The 26,046-nt window shown below is 38.3% G+C and overlaps 1 long non-coding RNA gene across 1 annotated transcript in view; it reads right to left on the bottom strand.

Moving 5' to 3' along the window:
* Positions 1 to 21,560: 21,560 nt before the first annotated feature.
* Positions 21,561 to 26,046, bottom strand: part of LOC110222696 (uncharacterized) — a 38,893-nt gene continuing 34,407 nt past the window's right edge. Inside the window, exons 3-5 of the long non-coding RNA XR_002328464.2 lie at positions 25,450 to 25,514; positions 23,446 to 23,498; positions 21,561 to 21,850 (exon numbers count right to left, since the gene is read on the bottom strand). This is a non-coding gene — a long non-coding RNA (uncharacterized LOC110222696). The remainder of the gene's footprint in view (positions 21,851 to 23,445; positions 23,499 to 25,449; positions 25,515 to 26,046) is intronic.

Below are 26,046 nucleotides of genomic sequence, written 5' to 3'. Positions count from 1 at the left end.
AAATACAAAGTAATTGGTAGGAGGATCACTAACAACTAGGGTGTGGTTGGATGGGGGCAGGGATCAAGAAAAGCCTCATGTAGGAAGAGGAAAACTGGACTTGTAGATTGATATTTGGGACCCCAAATAAAAAAACTCAGAAAGGGCCTTCCATACTTATAGTTAATCACAAAATAATCAAAACTCCAACCTGCCTGTGGAGAGAGAAATGGGAGGCAGCTGGCAGAGACCGGTCCCCTCACTGTGACTCAAGCTTACTTTTTTTAATTAACTTTTGCACTTTCCCCTTGGGGTCTACAAGTCACCTAAGGAGCTAAACCTTCAGCAAGCTGTGTAACTGGCCTTCAATCAATCAGTGCAAATTTGTTGGTTGATTGGCTAATCACAGGAGGTACCCATTTGCCAGAGACCAGAGACCAGAATTTGGTTGACTATGTCTAGCTGTTAACTTCTCCCTATTTTACATTAAAACGGTGGCTGAGTTAAAAATGGCTTGGGGATATTTCTCTGGCAACCCTGGACTTTGACCACAGACTAGAGATTCGTCACCAGAAACTGATGTGACGACTATAGCCACAATAACCCTCTAATAAATAAACCTTTGAGAACACTTGAAGAAGGACTGAGCCTTTATTCCTGAAGACTTTCTTCACTTGGCGATTGCTCTTATATGTTTCTTCACCAGGACCAGCTGGACAACCCCTCCACCAACAAATCATAGGCGTATAGATTTAGAGCCAGAAAAGACCTCAGAGCGAATTGAATGCAATTCCATTTTACAAAGGCTAGAGGGATTAAAAGTAACTTGTATTTACATTGGAAAAAATAAAATACTATTAAAAAAGTAATAAAGCTACTTGCCCAGGGCCACTCAATTAATATGGGGCGAGGGGGAATGTTCAGAGCAATTAAATAAATGCTGGATCCAAATATAACCTTTAGCTTCTGTGGTATACTAATTAGTTAACTGTCTGTTGGGTGGGTACCTGTGCATATTTGCATTTAAAAGTCTGTTGGGTGTATAATCAAAAAGACTGTTAATTTTTCTTAATAGCTCTTTAATGTCAAAGGGACTTTTTTTTTCAAATAGGGTAATGCTCATATTCATTGATGGACACAGTTAAGACTGTAACTTCCTAAAACCAAAATTTTTTTTTGTACACATGTGAAAATCCTTCAGAATTCCCACTGCATAGTAAACTTTTATTTAAAAAATAAATGGAGAAGTTGGGGGGGGGGAAGTAGGCTTGCTATTTCCTGGAGTTATGTCAGGATCTCACCAGGATCCATTGCTAATACCCTGCTCCTGCCATCCTCACCTCCCCCAGGGGCCTCCAGTCACAGATTACTCTCTGCAGAGCATAAATAACAGGTGTGGGGAACCTGCACAGACCAAACTCCATTGGGCTTGGTTTCTGTGCAGCAGAAACTATAGGAAAAAATCCTAGGAACAAGGACAAGACTTGGTTTGATGGATCAAGTCTCCTCGGGAATGTTGCATGCCTGTAATAACTATTTGCCTTGGACTGGCCTTTCTGGCCCCCAGCAATTTCATTGGCTGTTTGTCACTGTCAACTGCTGGCCTCCTGTGACCCCTCCTAACTATGCCTGCCTGGTTGGCTGCTCAGGTTCTGTTGGTAAGTCCTGAGCACATACCGGGCTCCCCTAGACCAACCTTTTGTCCATGCCTAGTAAGCCTAACGAGCAGAAATTTATCCTAAAATTGTATAGAAGAGAGGATTTCTCTAGAGCTAACCTGTTAGATAGTTAATCAGCATTTCAAAGGGCCATGATAATATACAACTTCCTCTGATCCCCCACAGTTCAGTTGAAAAGCAGTGTGACCAAACCAGATTCAAAGCCATATTCTAGAGTCTGAGGTTAGCCATGGTGGAAAGGACTTTCATTTTTACAGAAAAATGAAGATGAAATTTACTTTAGTCACTTGAGCACACAGAAACACCAAACTTAGCTACACATTCTTCTATCTGGTCTCAGGGAAAGAGAGAGAAATAAAGTCATTTGAGATCTGTTATTCAGCTGCTAGAGAAGAAATAGGCAAATAGCTTTTATTATTTCCTTAAAATTGGAGGGGGAAGGAGAAAATAACGTGAAGGCACAAAATTAATGAATATAGTAAATACAATAGTTTGGAAACTTGGATTTCTGTGATAATTCTTTATAAGTATATTTATAATTAGAATATCCTGTACATAAGGGAGGGTCCTATCATTACAACTTCCTTAGAGCCCTCTCTGGTTAGTCGCTCTGAACCTTTTCAGCCCCCAGGTCCCCAAGTCTTGGCGGAAGTGTTTTAGCAGGGACTAAACCCATGTTTATGTGCTCTGCCAGCCATATGGTTATAATGTAACATAAATAAAATAAAACTACAATAAATACAATAAAACTTTATTTTAAAATGTAAAAATCATTCTTTACACTCCAAATGAAGAAAACCAGCAGCCACAGTACCTGGCCTAAGGGCCAAGGTTTGCCTACTCCTGGGTTATATAGCTGACAGTGAACCATCTAACAAAGAAGGTCACATAAGTACACAAGCTGTAACTGACCTTATAACACAGATTTATTAGTATCAAACCATTCTATGTTCTCTGTGGTTGAGACCTCAAGGCATGATCTAGTTCACAAGATTTCCCAAGGATTATATGCAGGTAACACAAAGTAAAGGCCAGCCAGAAGCATCAGACCCCCGGAGCCATACTGCTCCACAACAAAGAGGTCTCATGTGGCTCAGTCTATTACCTTCCTTCCATTTTTCTTAGCTCTGAGATAGCTGTATAATAGGCTAGCCGCTTACCTATACAAAAAAAAAAAACCCAACATTGAAAAAAACTCCTTCTGGCTGGAGAGGGGAGAAGCTGGAAGTGAAGGGAGTAGGGGGGGAGATAGGACAGACAGACAGAGACAGACAGACAGAGAAAGACAGGTGGAGGGAGGAGGGAGAAGGGAGAGGAGAAAAGAAAGGAGAGAAAAGAAAATGGAAGCAGCTGCTATAAACAGATCAGCTATTCTGATTGTAATTCATTGTTGAACATCATTGTTCACTGGAAAGCCAAAAGACTGTGTAACACCTGGATCTCTTTGTTTTATGATAAGCAGAAGAGACACACTGAATCTCAGTTCAAAGCAATGCAAAGAGATTGGACAGCTGGTGAAGAGCAAAGAGGAAAGCTACTGGTGATGTAGCCATCCTAGACAGTATGAGTCTTCTTCAGCAAAAGCATCATCCACCCACTGGACTGAAAAGAAGAACCACAAAGAATGAGCAGCTCTGAAACTACCTGTTCCAGCTGCAAGTCAGAAAACCATTCTAACACAGGCACAGTCTGAAAACAAAGGTCTAAAGCATCAGAGGCCCAGGTCTGAATCCTGGCTCTGTCACCCATTGCCTCTGTGACCATGGAAAAGTTACCTTGCCTCTTTTATCTACAAAATGAGAGGACTGCACTAGACATTGAGATCCCTTAGAGCTCTAAATCTGTGGTCTGTGATCCTAGGCTCTCATCAGTCTCTTAGTTCTAACTGCTGTATATATCCCAACTCCACATGAATCATTACTTTCAGTGAAGCTAATAGAAACTAATTAGAAGCTTATCAAATGGCCATTGTTGCAACTAAGCAAACACTGTTCCAAGATAAAGGAAGTGGGGTTTAGCAACAGGACTAGTTAGCTATCAGCAAGGGTTCTTAAACAGTAAACCAAACTATTGAGGAAAGTGGGGCTTCTTTTTCCCCAGAGATCCATAACGTGTTAAATCTCCCCTCCTCCAGAAATCCTTCCAGGATAATTCTAATCCCTACCAATCCCTCTCTTCTTTGAGCTCCTATAGCATTTTTTTTTCTGCCACAAAGTTAAGCAAGTCTGTCTAGTTTTTGTTCCTACCCATTTCATATGGATAAGTCTTGTCTTTCTCCCTCTCCCAGTGGAGTGCTTCTTGAGAACAATTATAGCATCATATTTTTCTTTTACGTTCCTTCCTTCATCCCTTACTCACTCACATTCCCAGTATCTAACACTGTATTGGACACTATCATCCCACAAGGATTCTTAAATACCTACCATGGGCAAGGCCTGTAGCATTGTACTTCTACAAGGCACTATGCCAAATGCTGGGCAGGCAAAGATAAGAAAACAAAAACCGTCTCTCCCCTAAAGTAGCTACATTCTACTAGAACACCACCAGTGTTTAGTAAATAAATGGATTTGAATGGATTTGAGCTTCATTGACTCAAAGATGATAAATATCCATTTCTTGGGCATACGCTCCTCTCTAGAAGCAGGTTAAGGGGCCCTGGAAATCCCAGCTGCGTCTACATCTATGCCCAAATCGTCTCGGTCTCTCATTCCGAGTGTGGATCCTAATCCCTTGGGAGGCTCAGGTGTGTTCCCTACAGTCATTTTAAATTGAGCAGGATCTCACAGAATCTCAGGTTCTGGTTCGTCTGCTTTTCTGTGATCCTAGGTTTAACTTTGCAAACCCCATAGTACCTGGCACAATGCATACCCTGTACCCTGAGGGTATTTGATAGAAATTTGTAGTTAATGACAATGATGCTTGGAGAAGGGGAAGGGAAATGTGTCCTCAGCTGTCATTGGAATGTGCTTTTTAAAAATTTTTAAAAAATAAATTAACTTTAGTTAGGATTTTAATCCTGCCTGCTGTTCTGTGCAGCAGATGAATGCTGCCTACTTTCCAAAATTCTTCATAAACACTTCTGTTCAGTTGCATCCAACTGCCATACATTTCACTAAACCTAAAATTAAAGATGAGATTAGAGAAGGAGGGGGTTGTGTGGATCTTTTTTTTTTTAATAAAAAGCTATTTGGATGTTCTTGCTATAATAATGTCTTTCACCTTTAAATGGTTGGGTTGAATGATAATCTCCCTCCCTAAAAAGAACCCCAAACGGTTTTCATTCAAATTCTATTCTCCTAGCACAACTTTCATTTCTTTGGACTTTCCCAACACCTTTTTGTATCTTTTCCGGTACTGCCTTCAGCCTTCATTTCTTCCATCCATGGAGCACATGCCTTGATATGTGCTTCTTTTGAAGTATGGGTCAGGCAGGAAAAGACATGCATTGCCCAGCAGGAAACTGCTGGAATCATCTTCCTCCTCCCCCTCCTTTGATTCCCCCCATGGAAAATCCAGCACAGTTGTGACAAAGAGATAGCGAATGATGAATTTCACTGTGTGTGTTGGGGAGGGGGGAGATGCAAGGAAAAGCTGTTGATGGTGCAGAGGTATTTAAATGGATAGATGCGATCTCCTCAAGCCCCCAGTCCCATTGCACCCTCAGGAGGAACTGAGTACGATGCCAGTATGTCAGTCTGCAAGCTTGATGTAGTGCTCGGTGTCACAGTCAAAAGCAGTAATCATAAGTTTAAATTCTGAGACCTATTGGAAATTCTGCAAAGGAAGACTTTCCCATCAGCCATGCCGATATTCTTTCCCCCCACCAGGGAACTTCTATTTTCACGGGTCTCCATGCATTTTGGGTATGCTTAAGCATTTACCATATGCATAAGAGGGAACTGTTTAATGGAATTAGATACCATCTCCACTTGGGATTACATAAGGATCTCAATTTCAGTAGGTAGGTGCCTGTTTTATGCCCTGAAGCCTGGGTAACTGACCTGGTTTCGTGCATGAGACCCTACTTCCTCTGAGATAAAAATCTGGCCTTGCCCCTAACTCACCCAAGGACTAAAGATATGCTCCTTAATCTTAGTTCCTAAACTGTCTGCATTGCTTTCTGCTGACAGACTTCCAGAATTCTAATTGCCTGCATGCCCATTTATGGGGACCTCCCTGCTTATCTAGATATCTTCTCTCCATAGGTCTATCTTATTTCTAATCCCCATCAATTCCCAGATTGGCTTGTACCACTATTAACCAAGCCCTGGATTTGGCAAGCTGCACCTAGACACCAAGACAAACTGTGAGAGGTACGATAATTTAGGAAGTTCTTCCTTGGGGAACAAAAGAGGAAACCTTTGGGAACTTCCACCCACAGATCCTACATTGTAATATTTTCTGTTCTACATAAGTGCCATCCAGGTGAATTCTGTCACCATTCAAAGTGGATTGGAAGAAGCATTCTCTGATCCCTAGGTTCTTTAATTGGTTTTATTCTTGTATATTGAAATGGCCTATGAAGGGAAGCTATAGATAGAGTAGAGGTTGCCAGTCTTGGAGTCATGAAGACAGGTCCAAATACAGAATCTTCCCATTACTGTGTGACCCTGGGCAAGGCAATTAATATCTCTGAACACCAGTTTCCTCTTCTCTACCTTCCTCAGAGTGTTTTGAGGCTTATTTGAGATAATGTATGAAAAGAATTTGGCAAACTTTAAAATCTGACAAACGGTAGCTATGATTGCTAACTAGCTGTCTTAGACAATTTAGAGTTTGCTTGGAGGCAGGGAAATGGCCCAAATAGCTTATTATTATAGGACACCATGATTTTAGGCAGTTAGCTATATAAATATTATAATACCTTTTACTATAATGAGAAGTGCTAGAAGACAAGTACCAAATTGAGTCTGTTTTTATATTAGTCTCTTACATAAAAAGTAGCCCTATAGTCCAACGAAGACATTATGTCTATTTAGGTGATTAAACAATTATGTCAATAGAATGTCAGAAAAAAAAGAAGAAATGCCCAATTCTTGTGTTTCACTAATGATATACACCTATTTAAGAAGACCTAAAGGAAGCATGATATAATTTGGAGTCAGAAGACCTAGATTTGAATCTCATCTCTCTTACTGCCAATATGAAATTAGACAAGTCACAACTCTTCAGGTCCTCAGTTTACTCGTTTATAAAATGAGGAGGGTTTCTTTTCATTTCAACAAATATACTGGGCACAGCAAGAATACATATATATATATATATATATATATATATATTATATGTGTACATATAATATATATATATATATATATATATATGTTGAAGTCTCTGCCCTCAAGGAGGTCATATCCTTCTTATAACATGTATACAGAGTTACTGTTTATTAAAAAGGAAAGAGATGTGGACTTAAAGTCAGAAGAGACCTGGGTTTGAACCCCCAGCTGTGACATTTAAATAACTGCGCCTATGGACAAGTCACTTAATCTCTCCCTAAACCTCAGTTTACTCATCTGTAAAAAGGAAATGATAATGCTTTGCTTTGGTAGAGAATATATCACTTGAGATATAGTCTTAAAAACTTAAGAGCTACTGTCTCCATGGGGACTTCCAGGAGTGGGACATTTTCTATTTGGCTCTGATGCTAGCAAAGATGGCTTTGACTTGCAGATGTGACACAAGGCTTAGCAACAGCACACAAAATTTGAAGGAAAAGAAAGAGAAAGAAATGGTGGACTTCAAATACAATACAGTCATGTATGTCCTCTGCTGCTTGTCAGCATCAGATTTCCAACAGGCAGGTGGAGCCTCCTAAAGTATTAGCCTTTGGCTTATTTAAGCTGCTCCCTCTTCAGTGCTCATGTTTCCAGGATAGACAGGTGCACAAGCCAGATTAATGCACAGCAGAGTGGGACCCTAAAGCCAGTGATCCTGCTTTACTGATTGTTCAAGCAGCTGTGACCAAGAAAATCATAGAAAAGCTCCTGTGTGGCAAACTGTTGTGAGTTAAACTGCCTGTGTCCTGCTCCCATTTGGATGGGAGACAAGAGATTTATGAAAAGATCCTAAACTTCCAGTTTGGCTCTCCCACAGTTAGAGTGACTCAAAAGAGTGAACATGAGCTTCAGTCTGAAAGGAAGGTTTTGCCTTGGGGTTTGCAGCTGGGAAGTGATTGGAATATTATATTCTATAATACATCTTTCTGATGCTTCTTCATTTTACCCTGATTTAACTAATCTAATTAAACTGTTTAGTTCACTATGCACTTGATGTCTTTGTGATTTTTAATATCCCAGATCTACCAGAGGGAGTTGCCAGGGGGTGGTGGTGTAATGAGCCAATGATCGATTTAGTAACCCAAGATTAAAGCCTAGGATGTTAACAGTAACTTATAAAATGCCTTGAGCCTGAAGTAGTCTTTTGGGGCCCTCCATGTCAAGGGAGCCACTGGTTTATTATTTTTATGGGGCTGTCATATACCACATATAAGAGAGAATAGAACACCTACTATACTTGTACTAGGTAATTCACAGGTTTGTTCAGAGGAAATTTCTTTATAAACCTTAGCACACTACATAAAACTGAGGTGCAAGTATTACTTCTACAGTCACAGCAGGATTCTGTAGTGAAAAGAGTACTGACTAGGTCTGGGTCTTAATGCAGTTTGAATGAAATTTGGGATTTCAGAGTACAGTACAGGGGGCAGGGAAAACACCACAAGATAGAATACAACATAAGATAGGAGTCAGCAGAGAGAAAGTAAAGCAAGCCAACTTTATTTTTTTTTTTTTAGGCAATTGTGATTAAGTGATTTGCCCAGGCTCACACAGCTAGTAAGTGTCAAGTGTTTGGTCTGAGGTCGGATTTGAACTCAGGTCCTCCTGACTTCAGGGATGGTGCTTTATCCACTGTGCCACCTGGCTGCCCCCGAAACCCAACTTTATTGACAGGGAAATATTCATACTACAAGGTGGGGGAGGTGGAGATAGGCAAGAGGAATGGGAAAAGGTCAAGTCTTTCTGAGATGCCCAGTGGAAGGGGGCATCCAAAATCATAAAGCCCAGTGTGTTCTCGTAAGGTTCTTATCTGTGTCAGGCAGGAGTAGGCATTGAGGAGGGAAAGGGAGCCTGGATGTGGTCTACAGGTCAAGGTTCAGGGACTGGTGATGATTCATAGAAGGGTGGGGGTGGAGAAGGATATGACTAGGGAAATGGAAGCTAGTTGACATTCAAATTCCCCACTGGCAGAATAAAGGAAAGCTTTTGGCCTCTACCAAAGTCAACTGACTCAGGGGATTTGGGTTTATTGGGGTTTCTCCCCTTTCTTTAGTGAAGGGGAGACTATTAAGATCCTTAGATTCTGAAATCAGAGAACATGAGCCCAGCTCTTGGCTCTACCACTCACAACGACGTGACCTTCATAACATCACCTCAAGTCTCCAGGCCTCCATTTCTTCATTTGAACATGATTCTCTTTGTCTTGAAAGGAAGCCCAAGTCACTCAACACCTTGGGAGTTGTATTTATTCTTAGGATAAAAAAAGGGAAGGTGGGAGTTTTCCCTCTGCAGTCGGAGTTTTAAAATTCTCTTGAGAGGAAGAGGGGAAAGGACAAGAGGAGATGAGATAAGCGGATGGACTTTCTGTTGACACAACATCCAGGCTTCCTTTCCTCCAACCCAAGCCTGTAGGGGAAAACGTAAGAGGTGAAAGCTAAAGCTAAAGGGAGAAGTAGTACTAAGTAGTACTAAGAAATACCAAGAAGAAAAACCTCAGCTGGGTACACCTGGCACCCATTCCTAATCATGTTCTGTTAAAAAGAGCATCTGAAGGGGCAGCTAGGTGGCACCGTGGATAGAGCACTGGCCCTGAAGTCAGGAGGACCTGAGTTCAAATCCAACCTCAGACCAAACATTTAACACTTACTAGCTGTGTCACCCTGGGCAAGTCACTTAACTCTAATTGCCTAAAAAAAATATATTAATTAAAAACAGCCTCTGTTTGAGCTGGTTTTATTTCTCATGAACACCTGTGGTTGACCCTGCCCTTTCCTCTGCCACCCCATCTCTTAAATTTCCCTGTGTCACTTTGTTGGTATCAGTGAGGGTGAAGGACATAGGAGAGTGTCAGGGGGGATACAGAAGAGTTGATCTTTCCCAGCCCAGCACTGGGATACTAACCCACTCTTAGAGAGTTTTTACTTCCTAACTGGGGGAATAATCACAAACCAGTCATGTTTCATAACTACCATTCCAGGGAACAGAATAATCACCAATTTAGGGACTTTAAAAATCTACTCTATTAGTTCACAAGTCTAACCTGTTATGACCCCTAGTGGTTACATGTGAAACGATAGGGTTGGACCTAAGGATCTCTAAGATTCCTTCCAGTTCTAAATATATTGTCCTAAGTATAATACAAGGTTGGAGAGTGACAAATCAAAGGAGAGACCCAGAAAAAGTGGCCTAAATTTGAGGAGAGAGAAACTGCTTTTAGTGTCTGTAATATTTTACAGAGATGGCCGCTGAACTATACCTTGAAAGAAGAGAATGCTTCTGAAAGGAAGGGATAAGGTGGGAGTACATTCTAGGTGTATGAATAGTCTATACAAATGCATGGCGGCAGAAAATGACATTTTGGGCTCTGTTACATGCTAGGAGTCAAGTTTGGTTGGAATGTGGAGAACATGAAAGAAATTATATAAAATAAGTCAGGAAATGTAGGTAGAAGCAGACTGTGGAAGGCCTTTAATGCTTGGCTATGAAGCTTATATTTTATCCTATAGGCAAGAAAGAGTTAATTATTCCAGGTTGGTAAGCAGGAGAGTGATAAGGCCAGTCCTATTCTTCGGAATGATAACATTTGGCAGCAGCATGAAGACAGGAAAACTACTTAACAGCTGTCGCAATAGTCTAGGTGAGAGGAGATGAGGGCAAGAACTATGGTAGTGTCTAGGTAAGCAAGGAAAATGAACGAATAAAAAGAAAAGCATTTCTGAAATAATTATTATGTGCCATGGGATAAAAATACAAAAGCAAGCTATCACTTGCCATCAAGGAGCTTACATTCATGGAGGGGGAGAAAACACATATAAGGAAGTGGTGGCCAGAGAAGAATGTATTGGTTTGGTAAGTTTCAGGGATGGTGAGTTGAGTCACAGGGAAAATCACTGATATATCCTTTCCAGAATCAATGGTACTTTTGATTTGGTTACTGTTCCCAGAGCAAGAAGTGGAAGGGGAAAAGGGGGAGATAAGGAGAAGCAGAGTGGATAGATGGCAAGGTGATGGTCAGAGTTGCTGAGATTGGGGCAGCTAGAGTGGAACAGTGGAGAGAGCACTGGCCCTTAAGTCAGGAGGACCTGAGTTCAAATCTGACCTCAGACCAAACACTTGATACTTACTAGCTGTGTAACCCTGGGCAAGTCACTTAACGCCAATTGCCTTAAAAAAAAAATCTTTGGGAAAATTCTTGTGTGAGGCTAGCCTGGGAGAATATTCAATTCTAAATCATTCTGCCATGAAGCTAGTGAATTTAACTCTTAATTCAATGAGTATAGATGGTTATTCTCTGATCCCAACTTCAAAATGTAGATGAATAGAATAATTTCATCTTCTTGACATCAAGACTGAAGATTTTTGCTCATCTTCTTGACATCAAGACTGAAGATTTTTGTTCAAGTTTCACTTTGGATTTTCCAGAAATATTGGAATGATTCCATTAACCCTATGAAGGGGAGAAAGTTTGGTTTGCCTTCCTCATTTTCTCTTCATTTCCTCTCACCTCCATCTCCAGGAATTTAGTTGGTTTCTCTCAAAGGCTTGCCTCCAAGATTCGGGCTGAATTTTCAAGGTTACATTTTGTCACTTATCCATGTGACAAAAGTTGGGGGAGATGGGGGAGCAGGAAGAGCGACAGTGAATGTAAACAGTGTGCGGATATAATGCACTTCAATGCAGTCTTGCTGACACGTTTTGGTTGGTTTTCCACATCATTCTTATTTGATGATTAAATTTTAAAGATTATAAAGAAGAATCAAAATAAGGAATGTCATAAAAAAATGTAGCTTTGAAAAAGAAGACTGAATACAAAGAAAGCATGAGATAACAGGTCAACAGCACAGGTATTCCACTGTTATCTTCGTGATGGCAAAAGAAGTGAGGATGGTTCCCACCCTGCTTTGTAAGTCTTTTGGGACAGATTAAGGTATGACATGAAAATGGACATGTATAGATGGGCTGCAATATGTATTACTGGAGGGAACATCCACATCGATGAAACCAAAGATCCATTTGAGGGCTTCATTATTTCCCTATCATGAACACCCATGACGGTTCACTCTTCATTGAGTTCACTTACTATTGTCTCAAGCCCCAAGAATTTCAGATTTATTCCTGAAAAGGAGGAGAAAGCCAAAAAGAAAGCATTTGCCTGCTTCACAAAAACAACTGAAGATCCTCCTTCTCCAGACCCTATTATTTTATACCTCGCAGGATCAAAAGATTTACAATTCTTTGACAGTCATCCTGCCTTATCCCCTCATTTTACAGATGACAAAACTAAAGTTTAGCTAGACAGGCTAAGTGACTTGACCCAGGACACATAGGTAGCAGAGTCAGTATTTGAACCCAGGTTTTATGATTCCAAATACTGCACTCTTTCCTCTGCACCACACTGCAGTCCATCTAAACCTGGAGTGAATTCATCCAGTTCAGCTGTCCCCTCAGTTTGACGATTTAACCAAATGATTAGGCATAATCAGGAGAGGACATTGGCACTTTGCTCAGGGGTGGTGAATTTAGAAGGTGTTGAAAGTATTTTGGCACCTAAAAACTTCCTTAGGAAAAAAAAGAAGAAAGAGAAAAGAAGGAAGGAAAGAAGGAAGCATGAAAGAAGGAAGAGAAAGAAAAAGGAAGAAGGAAGGAAGGAAGGAAGGAAGGAAGGAAGGAAGGAAGGAAGGAAGGAAGGAAGGAAGGAAGGAAGGAAGGAAGGAAACAAGCAAGCAAGCAATTGAAATCAGAAGTGACCAGATACAAGCTCCACTCCCCAGCTCTAATCCTTCCCCCAGTAGTTCTCTGAGGTGAGGATGAGAGCGATGTGTGACCATTTCATGCTGCTTATATGGGATGCACTTTGCACAACCTAAGCATAAAAATTGCTAGTTACAGCTCTTTGGCCTGGAAATATCAGCTGTCTACTACCTTCCAATACTTTCTGGCTTTTACCCTCCTTGTTAGTGAGATGTTTGCTGAAGACTGACAGGAGGAGCTACAACAGTGCTCTCAGGAGGCACCAAACTCTGTGTATTTTACAGTTCTTTAATTCTGCCTTATTATCTTCTGTTCCTACAACGGAGGTCTTTGACTGCTACTTTCATCATGCTATCAGGCTTCCTTTTGATGCCTAAATTAATACTAATGGAAGCTCTCAGCTGTTTGCTTACTTACTTTTCTTCCCTGATCAGCCTCTCCCAGTTGAATTGCTCTGCCTTGGTCTATCATTCCTTTTAAGGCTCCAGGTTCAGGGGGGAAAAAAGTCCAACTCGTTCACATTTTGGTTAGTAAATTTGCATCTGGATACTCTAGGGGCAGGCTAGGTGTCTAGACTATCCCCCAATTCACCAGATAAAAATATCAACAATCCTAACTTAATTGGTGACTTTTCTTCAGCCTCTTTTCTTCGCTCTGGCAGTATAATCCTGGTCTTAACACTAAAGCCTCCAGGCAAGGCCAAGATCTGGCATTCAAAGGTCTTCATAATCTGACCCCTTCCTACCTTTCTAATCTTACTACACCTTATTCCCACTTACTCTGCTATTCTTCAGTCCAGTGACACTGACCTCCTCGCTGTTCCGCAAACAAGACACTCCATCTCTTGCCTTCAGACATTTTCACTGGCTGTCCTCCATGCCTAAACTCTCTCCCCCATCACCTCTGCCTGCTGGCTTCCCTGGCTTCCTTCAAGTTCTAGGTAAAATACCACCTTCTACAAGAAGCCTTTCCTGATTCCTCTTAATGCTAATGTTTTCCCTTGGTTGATCGTCTCCAATTTATCCTGTCTATACAGTGATTGTACACAGTTGTTTTCATGTTGTCTACCCCCAACAGTTTTCAAATCTTTTGAAAGCAGGGACTGTTTTGGGTTTTTTTTGCCTTTTGTTGTCTCCCTGGAGTTTAGCATGGTGCCCAGCACATAAGACGCCCTTAATAAACACTTGTTGACTGATTAGGCAGCACCAAACAGTAATACTCTCAGCAATCAACTTTACTGAAAGTGAAATAATGACCACCTACAAGATGTCATTGAGTACCTCAAGAATGTTTTACTATTTGCAACATATTTTACCTACTGGCCTGATAAGGCCTGAAATTTCACCCTTAGAGATTCATTTCTTTAAATCTTTGTAGTGATCAAGAGTGGACTATTAAAATAAAAATAATATTGGAAGGGTCAAGACATTAAGCCAGATTCAGAGACTTAAGGCCATGAGGAGTGAGGAAAGTGGAGAGAAAGACCTAACAAACAGCTGAGACCAAAAAGGGAAGATAGCTTTACGGGAGCAGAATGGCTACTCACTGCCTTATGCTGACCACTAGCTACCCGTCTTTAGGGATAGGAAACTATGAAGTTCAGTGGGTAGAATTCAGATAAGACCACACCTTTCACCACGACGTAGTTCCCCATTTCGAGTACACACTATGGGTGGTCTCTGTAACAGCATAAACAATGACCCTAGACCACCACAGACACCAATGAACACCCCCCAACAATGACACAATGGGAAGAAACCTAGGCCAGGCCTTTGCTGGTGCCCAGCTGCACCACATCCTCTCCAAGAATGAAGGATGAATAACAACCCATCTCAATTTTAACTAGTATCTCCTCTGCATTTCTTACAGTCACTCTCACTTGTGTCCATGCAATCAGCTGCCACTTGATTCAGCCATTCATAACAGTCCCACACACTGGGTGCATTCCAGGGAAATCACCCATATATGGCATAATATACCCCTACCCTCTTCCATCTTGGTTATCCATAGTTCCCAATTCTAACCACTAGTTAAGTAAAGACAGGAGGGGATCTCTGTGTTTCACAAATTTTGACTAGAACCAGACACAATCCTTTCCATTAAACACATGAGGAAAGAATGTCAGGTCCCCCAGAAGAATTTTTGTTGTCTTCCTTCACTCCCTAACATGTATCTGTGGCTCAGGACAGTTTTTGAGCACAAAGGGGCTTAGATCAAGGGAACCAGAGCCTGTCAGCCCATCAAAATTTATCGGCTACCCAAAGGAACAAAAGACTACAAAGAAATAGGAAGGAAACAAGAACAAGGCATAGTTGTTACCTTTACAAAGGTTACAGTATATTTTAAAAGTATAGCATATTATATAGTATAGTATATTCATAGTATAGTATAAAAAAGTATAGTATGTTAAAAAAAGAAATACACATATGACAAATTTTTAAATCAATCACATATTTGTTGAGTGCTTTCTATATGCCAGATAACTTTGCTAGGCTGTCAAGATACAAAGACAAAAAATGAAACAGTGCTTTCCCTCAAGAAGCTGACATTCAATAGAACAGATATGAGTGTGCATTAATGCAAAGCAAACTATCACTATGGCACCAAAGGAACACAATACCTCAGAGACATAGATTTAGAGATCATTTAGTTCAACCACCTTATTTTACAAATGAGGAAACTGAGACCCAGATATGTTATGTGACTTGCCCAAGGTCACATAGGTATTAAGTAGCAAAATCTAAATTCAAACCCAGGACCTTTGACTCTAAATCCAGTGCTCATTTCTCTTGTACCATGTTGCTTCTAAAATATAATTGCATTTTTCATAAATTTTATGAGCTAATAGAGATATGTGGAAACACAGAGATAACTATATACATAAGTGGATTAGAGGAGCACGAAACAAAATATGACATGAGGTTTAAGGAATAAAAGGTCATTACAGATTAGAGGGATCAGGGAAGACTTTAAGGAGGGGATGGTATTGCAGTTGGGTTTTAAAGGCTTGATAGGAATCCAACAGGTGATGGAGAAAGGAGAACATTCCAAGCATGGGGAAGAGCATGTGAAAAAGCACAGTGGCAGAGAGTGTAGGGACATGTTCAGGGGATGGGGACAGTACAGTTTGGCTGGAGTATATAGAATGTGGAGCAGAGTAGTATGGGGAAGCAATGGTGATATAAGATTATGGAGGGCCTTGAATATCGGGCAAAAGGATTTGAATTTTACCTGGAAAGAAAAAGAGTCACTGAAGATGTTTTTTTTAGCAGATCTCTAGAATATCTGCCTGGGAATAGTATCAAAGATGATCTATAAGAAGGCTATTACAACAGTACAAGTATTTGATGATGAAGGCTTATATTAGACAGATAAGGCATTTATTAGATGGTACAGTAAATAGAGCATTGGACCCAGATCAAGAAGACCTGCATTCAAATCCAGCCTCAGACCCATTAGCAGCTGTGTGACCTTGGGCAAGTCATTTAAGTTCTCTCAACCTCAGTTTCCTCACCTGTAAAATGGGGATGAGAATAGCATCTACCCCACAGGGTTGTTGTGAAGATCAAATCAGTTAACTCAAATGAATAAAGCACTTTACAAACCTTAAAGTGCTATTTAAATGCTAACTATTATTATTCCTATATATCAGGTACTATGCTAAATTAGAATGTTACTAGTAGGAATAAAGAAGAGAGAATAGATGTGATACTGTGGAGTTAGAACGAACAGGGCCTAGTAACCAGTTGGATGACAGGTGACAGAATGGGGAAGAATCAAAGATAAGCCAATTCAATAAATATTTATTAGGTACTTACTAGGTGTAAGAAGTTCACTATGCAAAACTTCTAGTTTACATGACCGACAAATGTAAGACCAAACCTTTTCTCTGATATTCATGACCTCTCAAACCTCTCTCAAACAGAAATTATGAGCCAAGCTATGGCAGCTTCAGCTGTCTTTGTAAGACATCAAGAGCTGAAAGGAAGATTAAAAACTCTGTGAAATAATACCTAATTCATAATCACTCAGCACTCCCTTCTCCACTTCCCAGTAGCAAGGCTGCACTGGCCACCCAACTCACAGGCTTGCAATAAAATTTAAGCCATCTCTCTCTTTCCAATTCCTGGAGATCCAAGCTCCAAACTGCAAAAATTTGCTGAGGCCATGATATCAAGGGCCACAACAGCATTCTGATCTGCAATAGAGCTCTGCAGGAGAAGAACAGAGGAAATGGGGCAGGACACCATGGAGGAAGGGTAAGGAAGGGACTCTTAAGTTTGCAGTGAAGAGTTTAGCATCCAGCTGGGGCCATTTCTGTCTCCACCCCCCCACCCCCCGACACATACAGTCACTTTGGGGTAGAGGTTTAGGCTGGTGAATCATGAATTGTCCAGTATGTAAGTATGTTGAGATGCTTTGGAATCCAGTCCCCCATGGAAACCACCATCACAGGGGATGAAGTTAGAAAGTGAACAAAAGATGAAAATTTTTTAAAAAACTGAAATTATCAAAGATCTCAGGAGAAAGAAAACTCAAAGACCTTGAGGATAACAATAGTGAAGATATTAACAGTGCTCAACACAGTGCCTGGCACATAGTAGGCTTAATAAATGTCTATTGATTGATTGATTAACAGTAGAAGGAAGTAAGTATGGTCTCTAGGTCTAGCAAACAAGTTCGGGAATCTATGCATGAATACTGAAAAGCAAAGGAAAATCATTTGACATCTGCAGAGGACCCTACAGATTTTAAGGAGAGCATGGAACAACAACACATTCTTCCTGAGTGGTTTAGAAGAAAAATGAGAATTGTGAAAGCAGAATTTATGGCCCACAGAGCAGAAATAACTTGCAGAATAGGAAAACTTGAATTTGCAATGATGACTCACCAAAGAAACAAGGCAGTGGACAAATGATCCGGAATGCAAATACATAGAAGTGAAGGACAATCTGGAAGGGATACTGACTCATATATAGATTTTATTAGGTGGACTTTGAGGTCCATTCTAACTCTGAGATTCTACAATTCCATATATGCTTGAAACCAAAAACTAATATAAAAACAAGAAACATTAGAAGCATTATCACTCAAAACAGATATAAAGCAAGGATTACTGCTCTTTCTGCTTCTCTTTCAAAGTCTTAGGAGTATTAGAAGTAGCAACAAGGAACAAAAAAGATATGAAAAGAATAAGCATTGGCACTTTAGAAGTAAAAATATTCCCATTTCTAGATAGCATGATTGTATATTTAGGAAATCCAAGGCACTAGACTAGACAAAAAAAAATTAGAGATAATAATTGACTTAAGCAAAATAACAGCATATTATAGCTAAAAACCTAAAAAACAAAAACAAATGAACAAAAAAACACCAAACACCCCATGTGCATTTCAATATTCAATCAATGAGGTAAAGCCTCAGGGCTACAGTGTCAAAGGACAGCCTAACCAGAGGAAGGCATAAGTCAGTGGTGGACTACATAATCAGGGATGTGGCGAGGGTCTTGCCATAGGGCAGTGTTCTCTCTATTACCTACAGAAATGAGTATTTTTCTGGAAGGGAGACACAATGGAAAAGAGGGGCCATTGGGCAAGCTCTTCAAAACAGTGACAGAAACTGCTTGGAAAGGAGAGCCCAAAATGACTACCTTGGAATTTTTGATTTACAATTTAAAAAATTAGAAAAAAAAATTAAATTCCCAATTGAACACCAAATTGCAAATTCTAAAAATCAAAGGAAAGATTAATAAAATCAAAAGTAAGAAAAACATTGAAGTAATAAATAAAACTAAGAATTGGTTTTATGAAAAACTAATAAAATAAGTAAATCACTGGTTAATTTGATTTTTTTTAAAAAGAAAGAAAACTAGATTATCAAAAATGTGCCACCAATGAAGATGAAATTAAAGCAATTATTAGGAACTATTTTGCCCAATTATATGTCAATAAATCTGACAATTTAAGTGAAATAGATGAATGTTTAAGAAAACAGAAACTGTCTAGATTAACAGAAGAGGAAACAGAATATTTAAATAACCCTATCTTAGAAAAAGAAATTGAACAAGTCATCAATGAGATCCCTAAGAAAAAAATTCCCAGGGCCATATGGATTAACAAATGAATTCTACCAAATACTTAAAGGACAATTAATCCCAATCTACATAAACTAATTGGAAAAATAGGCAAAGAAGTAATCTTACCAAATTTCTTTTTATGACACAGATATGGTGCTGATACCTAAACAAGGGAGAGTCAAAACAGAGAAAGAAAATGGTACTAATTTCCCTATTAATGAATTGATTTGATCAAAATCAAATTATATTGATGAAAAAAATTAAATAAAATACTAGAAAGGAGATCACAGCAATACATCACAAAGACCATACACTATGAACAGATGGGATTTATACCAGGAATGCAAGGCTACTTCAACATTAGGAAAACTATCAGTATAATTGACCATGTCAATAACAAAAACAAAAAGCATATGATTATTTCAATATCAGAAAAGGCTTTTGACAAAATACAACAATCATTCCTACTAAGAATACTAGAAAGCATAGGAATAAACGAGTAAATGATTAGCAGCATCTATCTAAAACCATCAGGGAGTACTAACTGTAATGGTGATAAGCTAGAAGCCTTCCCAATAAGATCAAGGGTGAAGCTAAGGATGCCTACTATCACCACTGTTATTCAATATTGTACTAGAAATGTTAGTTCTATCAATAAGACAAGAAAAAGAAAAGGCAATAAGGAAACAAAACTATCACTCTTTGCAGATGATATAATGATATACTTAGAGAATCCTAAAGAATTCTAAAAACCAATTGAAACAATTAACAATTTCAGCAAACTTATAGTATATAAAATAAACCCACATAAATTATCAATATTACATTATATTACCAACAAAGTCCAGCATCAAGAGATAGAAAGAGAAATTCCATTTAAAATAACTGCAGACAATATAAAATATTTTGGAGTCTACCTGATAAGATAAGCCCAGGGATTATATGAACACAATTATAAAACATTTTTCACACAAATAAAGACAGCTCTAAACAACTGGAGAAAAATTAATTGCTCATGGGTAGGCCTCGCAATATAATAAAAATTAAAATAATTAATTTACTTATTCAAGCTACCAAAAATCATTTTAAAGAGCTAGAAAAAATAATAGCAACATTCATCTGGAAGAACAAAAGGTCAAGAATATCAAGGGAAACAATGAAAAAAAATGTGAAAGAAGATGGCTTAGCCAGATCTCAAAATGAATTATAAAGTAATAATCGTTTAAAAAAAACTAGTACTGGCTAAGAAATAATACCGGTGGATCAGTGGGATAGATTTAGATACACAACATATTAGATAGTAGTAAACAACCATAACAATCTCGTGTTTAATAAATCCAAGGATCCAAGGTTTTGGGGAAAGAACTCACTATCTGACAAAAATTGCTAAGAAAACTGGAAAGCAGTTTGGCAGAAACTAAGTATAGACCAACATCTCACATTTCATGACAAAATAAGGTCAAAATGGGTACATAATTTAGACATAAATGGTGATTTCATAAGCAAATTTGGGAACATGGAAAACTTTAACTGTCAGGTCTGTGGGTAATGGAAAAATTTATGACCAAACAAGAAATAAAAAGGATCACGTGATATAAAATGGACAATTTTGATTAAATTAAATTTAAAAGTTTTTGCACAAAAAAACTCCCAAATGCAGCCAAGAATAGAAGGAAAGCAGGAGACTTGGGGCAGGGCGAGGGGGTTGGGGCAGGGAGGGCCAGCGCAGAGGGTGATTTACAGCAAGTTTCTCTGAAAAGCCTTCATTTTTCAAATATATAGGGAACTGGATCAAATTTTTAAAAATAAGAGCCATTCCCCAATTAATAGTCAAAGGATACAAACAGGCAGTTTTCAGAAGAACAAATCAGAAGTATTTATACTCATATGAAAAAAATGCTCTAAATCATATTGATTAGAGAAATGCAAAGAAAATAACTCTGACGTGCCACCTCACACTTATTATATTGGCTAACATAATAGAAAAGGAAAATGACATATGTTGGAGGGGATGTAGAAAAATTGGGAAACTAAAGGACTGTTGGTAGAACTGTGAATTGATCCAACCATTCTAGAGAGCAATTTAGAACTATGCTCAAAGTTCTAAAAAACTGCATACCCTTTGACCTAACAATGCCACTTCTAGATCTGTATCCCAAAGAGATCAAAGGAAAATGACCTATATGTACTATATAGATATATGTGTGTGTGTGTATATATATGTATATGTATATATATCATATATATGTATATATATGTGTATGTGTGTGTGTGTGTGTGTGTGTGTGTGTGTGTGTGTATATATATATACATATATCAGCTCTTTTTGTGGTGGCAAAGAATTCAAAAATGAGGGGATGGCCATCAATTGGGGAATGGCTGAACAAGTTGTGGTATATGATTATGATGGAATATAGTTTCTTTATCTGTAGAATGCATTGGAGAAGGAAATGACAAAACACACCAGTATCTTTGCCAAGCAAAGCTCAAATGGGGTCACAAAGAGTCTAACATGAATGAAAAATGACCAAACAACAATTGTACTATAAGAAATGATAAGCAAGATGGTTTCAGAAAAACCTACGAAGACTTATATGAACTGATACACAGGGAAGTGAGCAGAACTAGAAGAACATTGCACACAGCAACAGCAATATTATACATGATCAACTGTGAATGACTTGGCCATACTGATCAATACAATGATCCAAAACATCTCCAAAGGACTTATGATGAAAAATGATATACACCACCAGAGAAAGAACTGACAGAGTCTGAATGCAGATTGAAGCACAATTTTTGAATTTTATTTTTCTTGTTGTTTTTTTTTTTGCAACATGGCTAATATATGACAGAAATGATTGTTTGGATAACCAATTATTGGGGAGATCCAGGGGTTTTTCCCTTCCTTTCTCCTCATTTTATATTGGGTCAAGTCAACATCTGAAGGACACTGCTGATAATGAGATTAGATTAACTTTCTCCTCAATCTTCTTCAGAACTCACCCAAGTGGGGAAGACCATCATGTTCTACTTAGGCTTGGGTGGCAGGTAGATCCATTATCTAGATGCACAAAGTTGGAGGTATTCTGGAAGCAAGAGTGAGCAAAGTCATGTCCGCCAGCCCCTCATTAGAATGAGTCTACCTCTTATTATGATATTCAATCTTCTCATTAATTGTTAACCAAACAGAGTTGACTGTCACCCCCAGGAATACCCACTCTTCCAAAAGCATATAAGTATTGAGTGGGTCCCATGCAGGGTCTTTGGCATTCACAAGTACCATTGACCCCTGTTATTAATTACTCACTAGCATAATTAATAAAAATTACTCACTACTCAGAAACTATGTCTCTTAAACTTTTTATATATTACATATAGAAGCATGTTTTACATGATTTCACATGTACAATTGATATCACATTTCTGGCTTATACAGTGGGTGGGGGAGAGATGAGATGGAGGGAGAGAATTCAGAATTCAAATTTTTTAAAAAATAAATGTTAACAATAAACAACAAATTTTGGGGGAAAAGAAAATGAAAAGCATGAGAAATGCTCTCTGGAAAGGGATACAAAGACAAAATTTTAAAAAAACTAATGAATAGCAGTAGTTTAAGGTGATGAAAGGAACAGGGAATCTACTGTATTACCAGAGGAAAAAAGAGGGAAAGAATTAAACAACAAGATAAAAACAGAAAATAAAAGGGAACTAATAACCAAAACTCCAAAGGCTTTTCCTTTGGAGTAATAAATGGGTGTGAGGAGAAGAGAATCATTGGAAATAGGACCAAATTTAAAAAGATTAAGCTAAAGTTAAATAAGGCAACACAATATTGTGTTTACAGTGAAAGAGAGGGAAGTATAACTTGGGGGGGGAACCACTTAATATTAGAGACAAATGGAGGAAAATGTAAACTAACTCATAATTTTAATTGTGAATGATTAAACAATCCAATAAAAAGAGAGGGACGGATTAGAAAACAAAACAAAACCCCATAATCTGTTGCTTTCAAGAAACATTTGAAAATAAAGGCATACATTAAATACAACTTAAGGACTAGAAAACATTTTTCCTATCTATGAATCCATAAACACAAGAGTTGCAACCATACTACCTGACAAAGTAAAAACAAACATTCAAAAAATAAATAAGGAAATCACATAATGTTGAAAGGAACCATAGACAACAAACCAATTTTGATATTAAATATATATGCTCTAAATGTCTTAGCATCCAAATTCATAAAGAAAACATTAACTGAACTACTACAATGTATAGACAATACTATAACAGTTATAGGAAAATTGAATGTCCCTCTCTGTTTTGAAAAAGTCTAACAGAAAGATAAGCAAAAAGAAAAAAAATACAGAGCTGTCAAACTGCTAGAGAAACTAGAGTTAAAAGACTCGTGCTTTTTCTAAATGGGATTGCAAAAGAATATACCTACCCCTTCATAGTTTTACAGAAATCGATACTGCAAACAAATGTAAAAAGGAAGTAATAGTCAATACATCCTTTATAAACCATAACACAATAAAAATAGGCATTGGTTCAAGAACCACAGTAGACACAGACCCAAATGGAGACTTAGCAGTAAAATCCTAAATAATAAGTGGGTCAAAGAATAAATCATAAAAATAATAATTATGTGAAAGAAAATTATAATAATGAAACAACATACCAAAATTCCTTAGATGCAGCTAAAGCAGTCTTCAGGGGGGAAAAATCATACCCCTATAAATATACATTAACAAAACAGAAAAGGAGAAAATTAATGAACTAAATATGCATTTTAAAAATCAGAAAGTCAACAAATAAACAAATTATGCACAAAATAGGAGCTATTAACTTAGAGGAGAAATCAGCTAGAAACAAAAAACCCCATAGATATGACAAATAAAATTAAAAGGTGATTCTTTGAAAGGACTAATAAATTTGATAAACCTTTAGTTAATCTAATTAAAAAGAAGAGAGCAGAAATCAATAAAATAGCAAATGAGCAAGGTGAAATCACAACTAACCAAAGGAAATAAAAAGAAAAATCGGAACTTATTATGCATAGTTATACATAAACAAAACTGAGAATATGAAAGAAAAAGACTATCTTCAAGAATATAAAATATCTAAACCATCAGAAAATCAGATAGAGATCTTAAATAACCCAGCCCCAGAAAAGAAAAGCACTGTGAGATAAAAACAACACTCTTGAGATAAAAACAAAACAAAACAGTAACTGACCTTAAGGAGTTATATCAAGATTTCAAACTTGGGACTTAGGTGAAATAATAATGTCACTGACAGAAATAGTGAGGTTAAGAGGAGTAACAGGTTAATAATTAAAGATAATCCCACTTTGAGACATGCTGAGTTTGAGGTGTCAACAATCTATCCAAACAGAGGTATATCAAATGTCCTAAGTTTATGTGTCTGCAATTGGATCTACCCATTCAGAACATGGCAGAGAGGAGCCATGCTCAGTCCTCAGGTTCCTAGGAAATACAGAGCTCTGGGAAAAGGTCCTGCTTATTTGTGCCTGTCTGCAGGTAGCAGGAAGAAACCAGGGAACTAGGAAAGCCAGCTATTGGTGAGAACCAGTTACACCATAAGGTGGTTAGGCTGTCCTCTGACACTGTAGCCCTGAGGCTTTACCTCATTGATTGGATATTGAAATGCACACGGGGTGTTTGGTGTTTTGGGGGTTTTTTTAGGTTTTTAGCTATAATATGCTGTTATTTTGCTTAAGTCAATTATTATCTCTAATTTTTTTTTGTCTAGTCTAATGCCTTGGATTTCCTAAATATACAATCATGCTATCTAGAAATGGGAATATTTTTACTTCTAAAGTGCCAATGCTTATTCTTTTCATATCTTTTTTGTTCCTTGTTGCTACTTCTAATACTCCTAAGACTTTGAAAGAGAAGCAGAAAGAGCAGTAATCCTTGCTTTATATCTGTTTTGAGTGATAATGCTTCTAATGTTTCTTGTTTTTATATTAGTTTTTGGTTTCAAGCATATATGGAATTGTAGAATCTCAGAGTTAGAATGGACCTCAAAGTCCACCTAATAAAATCTATATATGAGTCAGTATCCCTTTTACAACATAGCCAACAAGCACCTACAGGCTTTGCTTGAATACTTTGAATGAAAAGAAACCAACTACCTTAGGCAAGCCATTATTTACTTTCAAGGAACAACAGTAGAGACAAAAATAATAACTTCTCTAGCCAGCACATTTGTTCAGTTAGTGGAGGGAGTACACTGCAGGCCCTCCATTTTTTGTTTCTCCATCATTCCCCTTCTGATAACACTTTCCTCCAGGGTCAAAAGAAAAGTCATTGAAGCCTGAAAACCTTATTAGACTCAAGGAGCTGGAAGAGTCAGCCTAGAGATAATCTAGTCCTGCTCATTTATTTTACAAATGGAGAATCTGAGGCCCAGAGCAGGCAAGAGGCCTGTTCAGGCTCACATCAGTGAGGTCTCCTGTTTGGAGATCTTATTTTATTGTGTATTATCAGGACTTGGTGGTAGTTGGCAAGAGTTGGAAGAGAGGATGGGGAGGGAAATTGTTCATTCTACATTGCACAGACTATGTGGTTTGGTTCAATCAGAGCTTTACTCAGGCATTGATATAATCCAAAGAATTTCCTCTTTTCCTCCACAAACTCAGGTATTTAGGACCCCTTACCTTGCTTGTCCTCTTCCCTCTCTCTTCATTCATTCATTCTTTCCAAATGTTTCTGTCACTTTCCTCTGTTCAGGAGAAAAAGCAAAACTTAAAGAAATAATGAAAATGTACAAATTCTTTTTAGAATATTACAAGAGCCTTACAGAAAGCCATGCCTTGGCTATATGTCTAAAATAATTTAACATGTCTCCAAAAATAGACTAGATATATTTTGTTGTATTTATCTAAAATGTAGTAAAGGAGAGGTCAATTGAAGAATGCCAGTTGTTTAAAAAAGTGGCCTATTAAACCATCACTACCTGTAAGAAACATATCTCTGCCTTTGTCAGCAATGGGTAAATTGAATTTTTTAAAAAGTATGTGTAGAAGGCAAAATAGAAATTATAAAAATCCGCTGATCACTGCCTGAAAGACATCCCAAAATGAAAAAATCCCAGGAATATCATAGCCAAATTCCAGAGCTCACAGATCAAGGAGAAAGTATTACAAGCAGCCAAAGAGAAACAATTAAAATATCATGGAGCTATGGTCAGTATTACACAGGATTTGGCAGTTTCCACATTAAAGAACCTCAGGGCTTGGAATATGATATACCAG

The sequence above is a fragment of the Phascolarctos cinereus genome, unplaced genomic scaffold (assembly GCF_003287225.1).
Source record: "Phascolarctos cinereus isolate Bilbo 61053 unplaced genomic scaffold, phaCin_HiC Scaffold_5;HRSCAF=322, whole genome shotgun sequence".
In the NCBI taxonomy this organism is placed as follows: domain Eukaryota; kingdom Metazoa; phylum Chordata; class Mammalia; order Diprotodontia; family Phascolarctidae; genus Phascolarctos; species Phascolarctos cinereus.
Note: the sequence above shows the minus strand (reverse complement) of the source record. Positions and strands in the feature narration are given on the sequence as shown.